Raw genomic sequence first — 12,199 nt, 5'->3', positions numbered from 1 at the left:
TTTTGTATCAGGAACTAATTTCATTTTAAAAAGCCAGTAATATTATTATCTAACATTTTTTCAATTTTGCATATTTTATTATATCTTAGTTTTTCGTGGGGGAGGGTCACAATCGTAGTATAAAAGGTTTGGGAAGATTGTTGAAGGTGATGATGGCTTCTGATAATAATTTTAAAATCCCTTTAAACTGGTGATGAGTTTATTAATATTAGCAATATGTTTTAAATTAAATTTGTAAATTATGAAATATCCTCATTGAAATAATAAATTTATATGAAGTAAAGAAACAAAAAACCTTCCTGTTCGTCTATAACTAAAAACATTTGGTGTGCATCCTCTCAGTCTTTATTTTTTTGGTGGTGCTGGGGATTGAAACCAGGGCCTTAAATAGGCAAAGCATTCATTCTACTACTGAGCTACATCCCCAGCCCTCTTCCAGGTCTTTTGTGTCACACATACATATGGTTCTAAAAGTGGCTCCTACCTTATGCACTCTTCTATAAGTTGCCTCTTCACATGATATATGAGACATTTCCTTGTCATTACATTAGATCCACCTCATTCTTTAGAGTTACATATTATTTCAGAGTGGTATCCTTAGGAGAGATAGTACACAAACTTGTGAAGTACAAAAGTATGTAAGCAATCAGTTTCAACTTGATAGGGGAAGTAGTAGTTTTCCCATTTTCCAGTTAAATGTGATTTAAGGAACATTAATTTGTGAATAAAATTGTATACCTCAAGCATTCAAGTAAATGTTAAACTGATAAATTTTTTTAATTAAAAGTGAAATTTATTTCTACAGATTATTTGGTACATATAAATAGAAATATTTGTATTTTGTGAGATTGAGATCTCTGTTACTTCAAGTTTCTCTTCCCTTTTTATTTTTTAAGGAATATCTTGAATATGTAGAAAATATTAAGTTAAAAGAAGTAATTTGTGAAAATGAACAAAAATTCACCACGAGATTTGACTGTGCCTGGCCTATTGTTCTTTAGTTTCTATGTGTATTAACTGGTTGATATAGCTGATTAAAAGAGGTTTTAGAATAGTGCTCTCCTGCAGAAATATACATACTTGAAATTAATTCCAATAACATGTTTTATTTAATACAATATATCCCAAATATTATCTGGACATGTAATCAATATAAAAATGTCAGATATTTCACACATTTCTCGTACTATACTTCATATAGCATTTTTCATGTATAGTACATCTCAATTTGAACTTGCCTATTTCAAGTGTTCAATGGCCACTTATAGCCAGTGACTACCATGTTGGACAGTGCGTATCTAGAATGTAAATTCTAAAGTCACTATCTGTTTTCACTGTGGTATCTCTGTCAGTTAGTACTGTAATTGTACATGATAGATGCTAAAATTCATTGAATTAATTTTAACTGAGAAATGTTTTTTTCTTTCTTTTTTGGGTAAATTTGGAAAAGGGTTTGAATTCTCACCAATTTCTTTATAAAAGCATTAAATAAAATTCTCTAATGTCTACTCTCATTAATGGTGAAAGATTAAAATTAAACTACAATAGGTCAATTTTAAAAATCCTAATGGAAGTCTTTTTGTTTCAGAAGAAGCTCATGAAGTCGGTTTACAATCAACACTGGGACTACCTATGTGCTCAATGATAGGGAAATGATTAGGTAAATGATGGAATAGTTGTCTCTTGGTATATGAGGCACATTGGATCTGTGACTCCCTCCCAAAAAAATTCATCTCAACATCTTTATATAAAATGGTGAATTTGCATATAATTTACACACATTCTCCCAAATTCTTTAAATCATCTCTACAATATTTATAATACCTAATACAATGTAAATGCTAAATTTACATTTTAAAAAATCTACATGTTCAATATAGATGCAACTTTCTTTTTAAACTCTTCTTAATCCGTGGTTGGTTGAATCTATGGATGTAGAACCCATACGTATAGAGGAAAGCCTGTATGTTATTTTAAATTAGTGGGTCTGTACATGGAGACAGTTTTGATCCCCACTGGACACTTAACAGTGTTTAGAGTCATAATTAACTATCACAAACACAACTGGGGAGTGGGTTGGGGAAGAGGGTGGGTGTTACCAGCACCTAGTGGGCCAAGGCCAGAAGTGCTACTAAACTTCCCGTCTCAGGTCAGTCTTCCATAGCAAAAGATCATCTAGTCCAACATGTCAGTAGTGCCACTGTTGGGATGCAGGTAAATAAGCAATTAAATGTAAGATGCTCTTTGATAATAGGTAAACAGGATGCTAAACAGTACAGAGAAGTCAACTCAAGGTGGCAGAGGGAATGCTTTCTTGGAGGAAGTAACATCTATCAAAATATATAGGAAAAGTCACCCAGGCAAGAAACGTGGTAGTTTTTAAAGAAGGACTGACTACAGTGCTTCAGGTTAGGGAGGTGACAGTAAGTTCTGGAAACCAAAATAAGTTTAGATTGTCTTGATCCTATTTCCACACCCACAAGTTCCTTTCCAAGCCATTCTCTAAAATGTAATCAGAATGATCTTCCTAATGCAAGATTCAGTAATATTGTCTTGCTTAAACCCTGCCATGGCATTGGTAGTGATATGCAAACACAGCAGGTTTTTCCTCTTGATTTCAGATTAGTGAAAAGGCCCTTGTTGAGAAATATATGTACTGTGAGAAAATAGGATGGGCACTCTGACACGTCAGCTCCATAGCCAATAAATCAGGTGACCCTTGTGAAGTTGAAGATGTTTCCTGTAGAACTGGCCTATATCCTGAGTTGGACTTTTGTGGAAGACATTGAAACTATCAGGAGATAAAGAGATCCTAGGGGTTTTCATAAAGGCTGCAATTTGCCAGAATTGAGACTTCCAGGGCTGGGGATGTGGCGCAAGCGGTAGCGCGCTCGCCTGGCATGCGTGCGGCCCGGGTTCGATCCCCAGCACCACATACAAACAAAGATGTTGTGCCTGCCGAAAACTAAAAAATAAATATTAAAAGAATTGAGACTTCCAGTAGAGGGAAAATACATAAGATGCAAAAATCCCAATTTTCCAACCTGTTGATAGGAGGAAAAAGCCTGTAGTTGATACAATGCAGATATAGGGTGAGACATCCATTATATCACCCACTCCCCCTCTATGTCATGATAATATTAGTGTCCGGCTCACTGTTACTCTATCCAAAACTACTGTCACATATTCTAAGTAAAAAACACATAAGTGATCTTTTAAATAGCTTGAACTCTGTACCGTATGTCAACTACTTGTAGTCACTGTTTAATCCTGACAGTACTGGCTGTCACCTCTCCATAATTTCAGCTTTATATATCTCACTCCCTGATCTAACCTCCTCTTGTATTCTGACTCCATCTGTTTTCCTATTCCATGGGAACTCAAGTCTACTGATTCTACCATTTTCCATTGTGCCACATCCCCCTTGATGAGTCCTCTTTCCTTTATCATCACATTAAATTCCATTCAATCATAATCATTTGCTTGCATATATCTTCAACCCCTCTGCCCACTCTCTCACTTTTCATACTGTTAGGCAAAACTATTAGTTAAATCCAACTCTGCATCATGGAGGCTAAAAAGGACTAGAGGGAAACAAAACTGATTACTGGCCTTGCTTTAAATTCATACCTGTGGAGGCTGAGGTTGTGGCTTAGAGGTAGAGCACTTACCTAGCATGCGTGAGGCACTGGGTTCAATCAGCACCACATAAATATAAAATACAGATATTGTGTCCACCTATAACTAAAAATATATATTTTTAAAAAAATTCATACCTATGAACTCAAGTGGCTTTTAATGCAATAATAATGTGATATGTTTCCCTGATCCACTTTGTATGCATCTCCTATGATATTTTACACCTTCTCCTTTCTCTTCAAACCACTAGCACCTTTCCCTCCATCCTCAGATGACACCATTGCTTCTTCATTCAGCAGTTAAAAGAGAATTTCCACATGAATCCACATTAAATCTGTCAATTCCAATGTCTGAGACTGCTCCATAGATTCCATCTTCCCCTGTTGCTGTGTGTCCCATTCTTTCTTTCTATGTCCCATTCTTCCTTCTACAGCTTCTGGTCAAAAAAATGATTAAGAATGGTTCCCATCTGTAGCCACTTCATTCATCTTGCTCTGGGCTCCAGCCTGTCTACATAATCAAGAACACAGCTCTGTTATCTTACAAACTTTTTTTCTACTCTGCTGGATCTTAGGAGATTCTTTAAAAGGGTTGTCCATATGTTTTGCCCTCAGTTGCTCTCTTGTTAAGGTCACCGGTGTCATGTGTTGTTGATTTCACTGTCCAGGTGCTAGCCCTCATCTCTTTTGGCCTATCAGCAGCCTTTGACATAACACTTTTTTTTTTTCATTGAAACACCCCTATTTCATCATACTCTATGTTTTTCTCTTTCCTTCTTTAATACTTCTTTTCAGTCTTCTTTCTGGCCCTTCACTTTATTGTCACCCTCTTAATGCTGGAATATACCAGGGTCTGTCCATGAACTCATTCAGTCTATCCCTTTAAAAACATAAACCCTCTTCTAAATATTCTATATCTTTTTTTGGTGGAGGGGGCAGGGGAACAGGGGATTGAACTTGGGGCCACTCAACCACTGAGCCACATCCCCAGCCCTATTTTGTATTTTATTTAGAGACAGCATCTCTTAGCACCTTGCTTTTGCCGAAGCTGGCTTTGAACTCATGATCCTCCTGCCTCAGCATCCCAAGCTGCTGGGATAACAGGTGTGTGCCACCACGCCTGGCAAAAAAAACCAAAAATGTATATAAATGTATATCTCCACAGTATTTATTGTCTTGGGGAATAACTTGAGTATTTTAGTCTGCATATACTGAAGAGAGGGTTCTTAGATCAACGTCAGTCAGTCTATGTCCCATTCTTTCCTTCTACAGCTTCTGGTCTAAAATATGATTAAGAATGGTTCTTTACTCAGTTGTTATTATATAAATAGATATTCTATTCTTTAATCATTTAAACGAAGTTATTATAACTCATAGTCATTATTTTAAAAAGAAAGTACAAACAAGTAACAAGCAAAACAAAACAAAACCACTCTTAGGTTCAGTGACAACAAGGGTTTACCTTTGGTGTGCATCTTTTTAGATATTCCTACATACAGAGGTATATTTTGAAGAGGTCCATAATATACTAGCCTCAAATATGCCATTTTGGCATAAGGATTATTTTGATCTAAAGGCAATTAAAAAACAACTGATGCAGAGAAAAAGCTCTTCGCCTTCCACCTATCTGGCTAAAAGTAGGACGCAGATTTTCATTGTAAAGTTGTTCCTCCTCCATTGGTGGCGGGGGGGGGTGGGGTGGGGGGGTGGGTGGGGAGACTCTTCATCAGTGCGTCTCTTAATTACCCGAAAGGATTCTAGACTCTTATCCCAGAGATGCACCCAGAGGAATCTGCATGACAAATCCTGCTAAATAATCCTTCTCTCCTACTAATTTCCTCATGTATTTACCTTACCACAATTTGCCATGCCGAGATAGTTCTTTCCCTTTTTCTTTATCTATCACATCTCCATAGTTAACCACTCTTCCTTGAAATATCATATAAGCTCTCAGGTCTCTCTGCTTCTTTGGGTTTATCCCTTTTATATTAAAGCCTCTGTGTACACAAAAAATACTAGCATCATATAAAATTTATTTGCCTTTTCCCCTGTTAATCTGTCTTTTGCCATTTTAATTGGCAGGGCCTCAGTTGTCAAACATAGAAGGGTAGAGGAAAAGTGTTTTTTTCCTCTACAGTATATTAGTTGGGGTTTAGTCAGGAAAATAAAACCACCATGAATGTTATAGAATAAGGGATTGATTATAGGAAGGAGACTTTGCCCAATGTGACAGAATTTTCCAAAGAAGGGAGTTGGAGGATCAAGCCACTAGTCAGTAGTCCTGAAGCACTGGTGGGTGTGGAAACTTGAGAAGCCCCACCGCATTCCATCATAAAGAGGGAGCTTGTGTTGAGTCCTCTGGGATGCTGCTGCCTCTGTGGACCTGTCTGCCTCCTTGCAGGTGAGGAATGCAGAGTGGGTGCTGTGGCAGAAACATCAGAGTTGGATATGGAGTGGAGAAGAACAAGGACAAGTTGGAACCCCAGGCAAATCTGTGTCTGTCACCATATCTGACTGAAAGTTCTTTCAGAGAGAGAAAGAGTATGGCTGCTGACTTCACCCCAGAGCTGAAAGGGAAGGGGATTCTGGGAAACAGATCCTAAGTTAACTGTGTGATGTGTGTGTGTGTGTGTGTGTGTGTGTGTGTGTGTGTGTGTGTGTGTGTGAGAGAGAGAGAGAGAGAGAGAGAGAGAATTCAGACTATAGGGTAGTCTAAAATATTTTTTTTCTTATTAAAAAAACACTGAATATTATCACTATTTGTATAAATTCTTAAGCATAATTTTAAGGCCTGCATAGCCTCTCATTTAGAAGATTTATTTGATCTATTTCTTAATTTTATTGATTGTTTCGTATTGGAGGTTTAGTCTGGGGTGCTTCTGGTGATGGATTGAGTTTGTCAAATGAAGGACAAGAGAATAGCCTGAGAGGTGGTTGCTAAGTTGTAATTTTTTTCTCTTTCTTTTTGTATCCCCCCCACATTTTGTTTTATTGGTGCATTGTAGTTGTGGATATTGATGAAATTTGTTGTTACCTATTTGTACATGCACATTATACACAATGTAACAATATAAATTGGTAAATATCACTCCCCAGCACTTCCCCGCTTAACTTTCCATTCTTTATAGGACCTTTAGCCGATTGTTATTTAAATTCACTACATTTTCTCTAGGTACTATTATAAAGTTCAGAGAAGGAGATCGTTCCTCTGATGAAGAAGTGATGCAAACATCCTAGTTATCGGGGACAGCAGCACAAGGACATGAAGAAACCCAAACAGAAGAGACCAAAGACCTGCTTCTGGGCACCCATGATGTGGCGCTCTGGGGACCTATCAGACATATCTGGAGCACACTTAGGAGAGATTAATTTCCATCTATAAGGCCAGAGGATGGGTGCTAGGGGGATGTGCCTTAACAATTCCCATTATGATAGAGGGCATCACAATGTATTTTATTTGACAGTTTTCTTGTATATTGGCTTTGAATTGTGATCAGTTAGAAGGCATAGGCCATATTGGGCCACCTTTGTCTTCAGTATGTAGAATATTGAATCAAGTTGTGATAGCACTGGCATCAGATGAAGAATCAGGGCATGCCCAAGAAGTTAGGGGACAGGGTAGGAGAAATAGTGAAGGACAAGTTCCTGGCCAGCAACAGAGATAGCTGTTTTCTGGAAGGAGCTACTTTGAAATGATACAGAGATTAATTGGCAATAGCTGTAGTTGAAGAAATACATCTGTATGCAAAAAGGAAAGGAACTTAGGAATGCGGGGTCAGGAAAATTCAAATTTATCTTGATATTTTAACTGAAGTTGCCTTTCAGCTGGTTGTTTAGTAAGAATCTTTGAAAGAATGGGAGTTTGTCAGAGTTGCAGAAGGTACTGAAAATATATCCAAATTAGATAACTGGGGAGAGAGGTAAGTGAAGAAGCTATTTACAAATGTGTGAATAAGATTCAAGGAAACAACACAGGACAGTGGAATGCTCCAGGGCTCATGACAGTGGGGAGCTGTTATCACTTGCAAGCCCAAAGGGCAAGAGGAGGTAGCAGTTACCAGAACCTATTCAGCACCTCCCAGTTAAATGCTTGTGAAGACCAGAGAGATGAGAGCCCTTCAATGGTGTGCTTGGAAGCCAGACTCCCAAAGATCCACTCCTAAGAGAGGAAGTAGGGGGAAAGGAGATCTGGAGGGGCAAGTGGGAGAGTCCCAGCACAAGTTACCATTAGATACAGTAAATCCTGAGCTACCCAGTGTATGTGTTTATTATACCTGTTGTCATGAATTTTAGGTACCTTCAGATATTGCCATTTCAAATGAAAAAAGTTATAAGAGTAGTATAAGGGACTCCAGTGTACTTTTTACTATTTTTAAATTTTGTCTTATGTGAGGCACTGGGTTCGATCCTCAGAACGACAGAAATAAATAATAAATTAAAAGTAAATAATAAATAATAAAAAAACCACATAAATAAATAAATAAATAAAGATGTTATGTCTACTACTAAAAAAGTATTTTTTTTTAAAAGAAACAATGATTCAATTCTATTACTTAGGGCACAGCTCATATTCAAATGCTTATCAGTTGTCCTGATTTTTGCAGCTCCAGAACCACTTCTGGTTCAAAATCTAATTCACGTGCATACATTGCATTATCATGTTAATTACATCTTTACTTTTCCTCAGCCTTTTTTGGTCTTTCTTTCTTTCTTATTTTTTTGGTACTGAGGATTAAACTCAGGGGCACTCAACCACTGAGCCACATCCCCAGCCCTATTTTGTATTTTATTTAGAAACAGGATCTGACTGAGTTGTTTAGTGCCTTGCTTTTGCTGAGGCTGGCTTTGAACTTGTGATCCTCTTGCCTCAACCTCCTGAGCTGCTGAGATTATGGGCATGTGCGGCTGTGCCTGGCTCTTTTTCAGTCTTTTTTAAAGCTTGACACTTTTTTTTTTTCTGTTATTATAACAGAAAATGTAATGTTATGTATGTTATAGTATAATTTTTTATTCATGAAATCATAGTTAGGTTTACAGGAGTCTTTCCTTCCCACCTCCCTTTTTCCTTCTTAGTTTCTTTTTTTCATTTTTGCTAAAGGCAAAAAACTTTCCTATGATGGTGAAAAATGTAGTGGTTTCAAGGATTGTTTGCTTGAGACTAGAACAGTCTATAAAAAACTACATTTATAGAAATATTTATTGTAGGAGGAGGCCATTGGTCAAGCTGTGTTAGAGGCAGGCAAGTGATTTTACTCCTAAACATTGGTGGTAATTGATTCACAATGATATCATTGATCTGACTATAAAGAACTCCTTTCAGTATTAAAAATGGTGCAAATACTCAAAATTAGAAACATAATTTAAGTTTCTATTTGTGAATTCTATTTACAAAGAATAAGTTGATAACAGATGAATTTTAAATATTGTAGAATTCTATTTTGATAGGTGGCAGAGCTTTATAACAGTCCCTATAGCAATACTGTGTGCCAGATACTTTCATAATTATCTAATTTAATCTTCACAATAAAAGGTATATATTATTCAACTTATTGTACAGACGAGGAAACCAAGGCCCAGAGAGAGTAAGTAACTAGTACAGCATTTTAGAGCATTTTGAGTCCAAAAGCCTGTATTTGTAATCAGCATGTTAAGGGGGCCAGAGTCAAATAATTAAGAAAGTATAGCTTTAGGCAAAATTACATTATTTTCTTCATTGTCAGACTTGTGGGGGCTTTTATTATAAAGATGAGCATTGGAAATCTCCAAGAGGGGAAAGAGCTTGAGGCCATTTCTTAAACTTGTATATTCATAGCACTCTCCCAATCCCATCTCAATTCTTTTTTTATATGGTGGTGTTTGCCAACATTGGCTTAGGAGGTAGAGTATACATGGCTTGAAGAAGGTGGGAGTACATAGCTATGGTTGGAAAAAGAAGATGGAGGACTAGTTATAGAAGAATGGCCAAAGAATTATAGTTTTTATGAATTAACTCTGCCTGGGTCTGAACAGCCCTCTTTGCATGGTCTCCTCTTTGCTACATCTGTCTGCAGCAGGGCTACTCCAGATACTGTAGCTAACAGCCCTTGGGGAAGTTTTAAAATTCCTGTTTGAAATGCTGACTGAGAATACAAATTTATGGAAGAAAATAAATAAATCAAAGAAAATAAATTTGTGGAAGAGAAAGAAGAGCTAAATGGGCCAATATGAGTGTTGAGAAGGAAGCAGAGGGGGTTAGGTAGGAGCCAGAATATGAAGAGGAGGAAGAGGGTGATGGTGAAGCAAAGAAGAGGGTAATTGGCCAAGGCTAAGAGGGCCAGAGGTGGGCAGAAGTGGGGAGGGACAGAGCTGGTAGTGACGATGAGACAACAATGAAGGACAATTGTGATAGTCAACATTTTGTCACTGTGATCAAAATAATCAACAAGAACAGCTTAGAGGAGGAAAGTTTATTTTGGCTCATGGTTTCAGTGGTTTAGTCTATGGTTGATTGACTCCATTGCTCAGGGCCTGAGGTAAGGCCCAGAATCATGGTGGCATGGCATGGCAGAGGAAAGCAGGAGGGGAGAGAGAGATGCTAGGGACAGGATATAATCCCTAAAAATCTGTCCCTCGTGACCTGCTTCTCCAGCTGCCTCCACTGTCTAGTTGCCACCCAGTTGTTCATTCAGATCATTAATTCATAAAATGGATTAACCCACTGATGAGGCCACAGCTCTCATAATCTAATCATTTTACCTCTAAACATTCCTGCATTGCCTAACGTGAGCTTTTCAGGGGACATCTCATATCCAAATCATAACAAAAATGAAATGGTGTTTTCTTAAAAGGGCATAATTTTATGAGGGCAGGGGAAATGGGAATTATTTCTTAAGAGTTTTAGTTTTGCAAGATGAGAAGAATTCTGGAGACTGATAGCATGATAATGTGAATGTACTTTACATAGCTAAACTGTACACCTAAAATGTTCAAGATATTATATTTTATGTATATTTTACCACAATTTTAAAAAAGTATACAGTGATACTCACAGCTCTAGTCTTCCCATGCAGAATCCAGTTGGAGTAGAACCTTAGCTTTATTAGCTGAAAATTTCCAGTGGAGTGGAAAATTTCCAATGGACAAAATTCCAAGACCAAGTTTGCTTTTAAATATCACTTTTAAAAGGAAAGTTTTATTAGTATTTTACTTTATATGACATAAATTTATACTTTAGGTTTTTAAAATTAAATTATTAAGAGTTCAGTTGATGGGCAAAACATCTTTGAAGTCTTCTTAGTCTTACTCAGATATTCCTTGTGATGCATCCATATTTCTTATAATTTTAAAGAATGGGTAAAACTTATGTTTTAAAAAAAGAAAAAAGGACTAGGGGTGTAGGTCAGTAGTAAAGTGCTTGCCTAATATATGCAAGGCCCTGGATTTGATTCCCAGTACCACTCTCCCTACCCCTATACACAAAGGGAAAACAACAACAACAACAAAAATCTAATTTCATTCAGAGCATTTTGATAGTATTTTAACCCCTAAGACTAAAACATCTAGGATTCTTTCCTCTTTCCTCCTACTTCCACCACAATTCTCACTGCCCCAAGGCAGCTTTATTCATATGTACCCAGACAGAGTTGTAATTGCAAAGTTAAGGACCTATGTGTATATTTTGGCAGGTAGCCCAATGGATATGAGGCCAATACAAAAGGTACTCAAATTAATGGCAATATCAGAATAATAGAAACAGTTACCATTCTGTTAAAAAGAAAATCACTGACACAAATGAAGACCAAGAAGGTCTAACTTTGGGTAACATACGGAAATATTTCACTTTACAAATTATAGAGAAATATCATACTTTTTTATGCTCAGCAATTATTAAGTAACAGAGGGCACATTGTGAAGTAAGGGCCAAACACAGTCAAGACTTTAGAAAGCACTTCCTTTCATCAGCATTGAAACAGATGGAGCCAGGTAGCAGACATAATGGGAGCCTTTTAATGACTAAATCAGCACAATACCACGGAGGCATATTTGCAACTTCCCAGTTTCTTCTGAGGCCAGATTAAGAACATATTAATAGGGCATCAATTGCACATTTTAAGTTCAAGGGAGAAAATCCCAAAATGTAATGAAATGAGAGGTAAATCATGCTTTAGAATCAGCAATAAAGGAGGCAGATGCTCTGACAATAATGCTGATATATCCAGGGAGGCGTCAAGGATCGGGATGCTTCTTCCTTAGATTAGCACTGCCTAATTAAGAATAATTGAATTATAGGCACTGCTTGTGAGGCTGATCTCATTTGTCTTGCTGATGGTAACTCCAAAACACACCCACACTTGAATTAATTCACTGGCAGTTCCGGGAAGAGGAGTGAAATATTTCAGCAGCTTGATCAGAAGGGCTGGACTGCAGTGCTGTCGTTTCTGTGAGATAGCCTAGCTGTGTTCTGAAATGCATCATTAGGCTGGTCAATCGACCCTCTTCCTCAGTTTCTTAAGGGTGATGCTGGACAGCACACGGAGCTCAGACCTAGTTAGCCTTCTGGTCTCCCCGATTATGCTCTTCCT

This window comes from Callospermophilus lateralis, chromosome 4, assembly GCF_048772815.1.
Source record: "Callospermophilus lateralis isolate mCalLat2 chromosome 4, mCalLat2.hap1, whole genome shotgun sequence".
NCBI lineage: Eukaryota > Metazoa > Chordata > Mammalia > Rodentia > Sciuridae > Callospermophilus > Callospermophilus lateralis.
Note: the sequence above shows the minus strand (reverse complement) of the source record.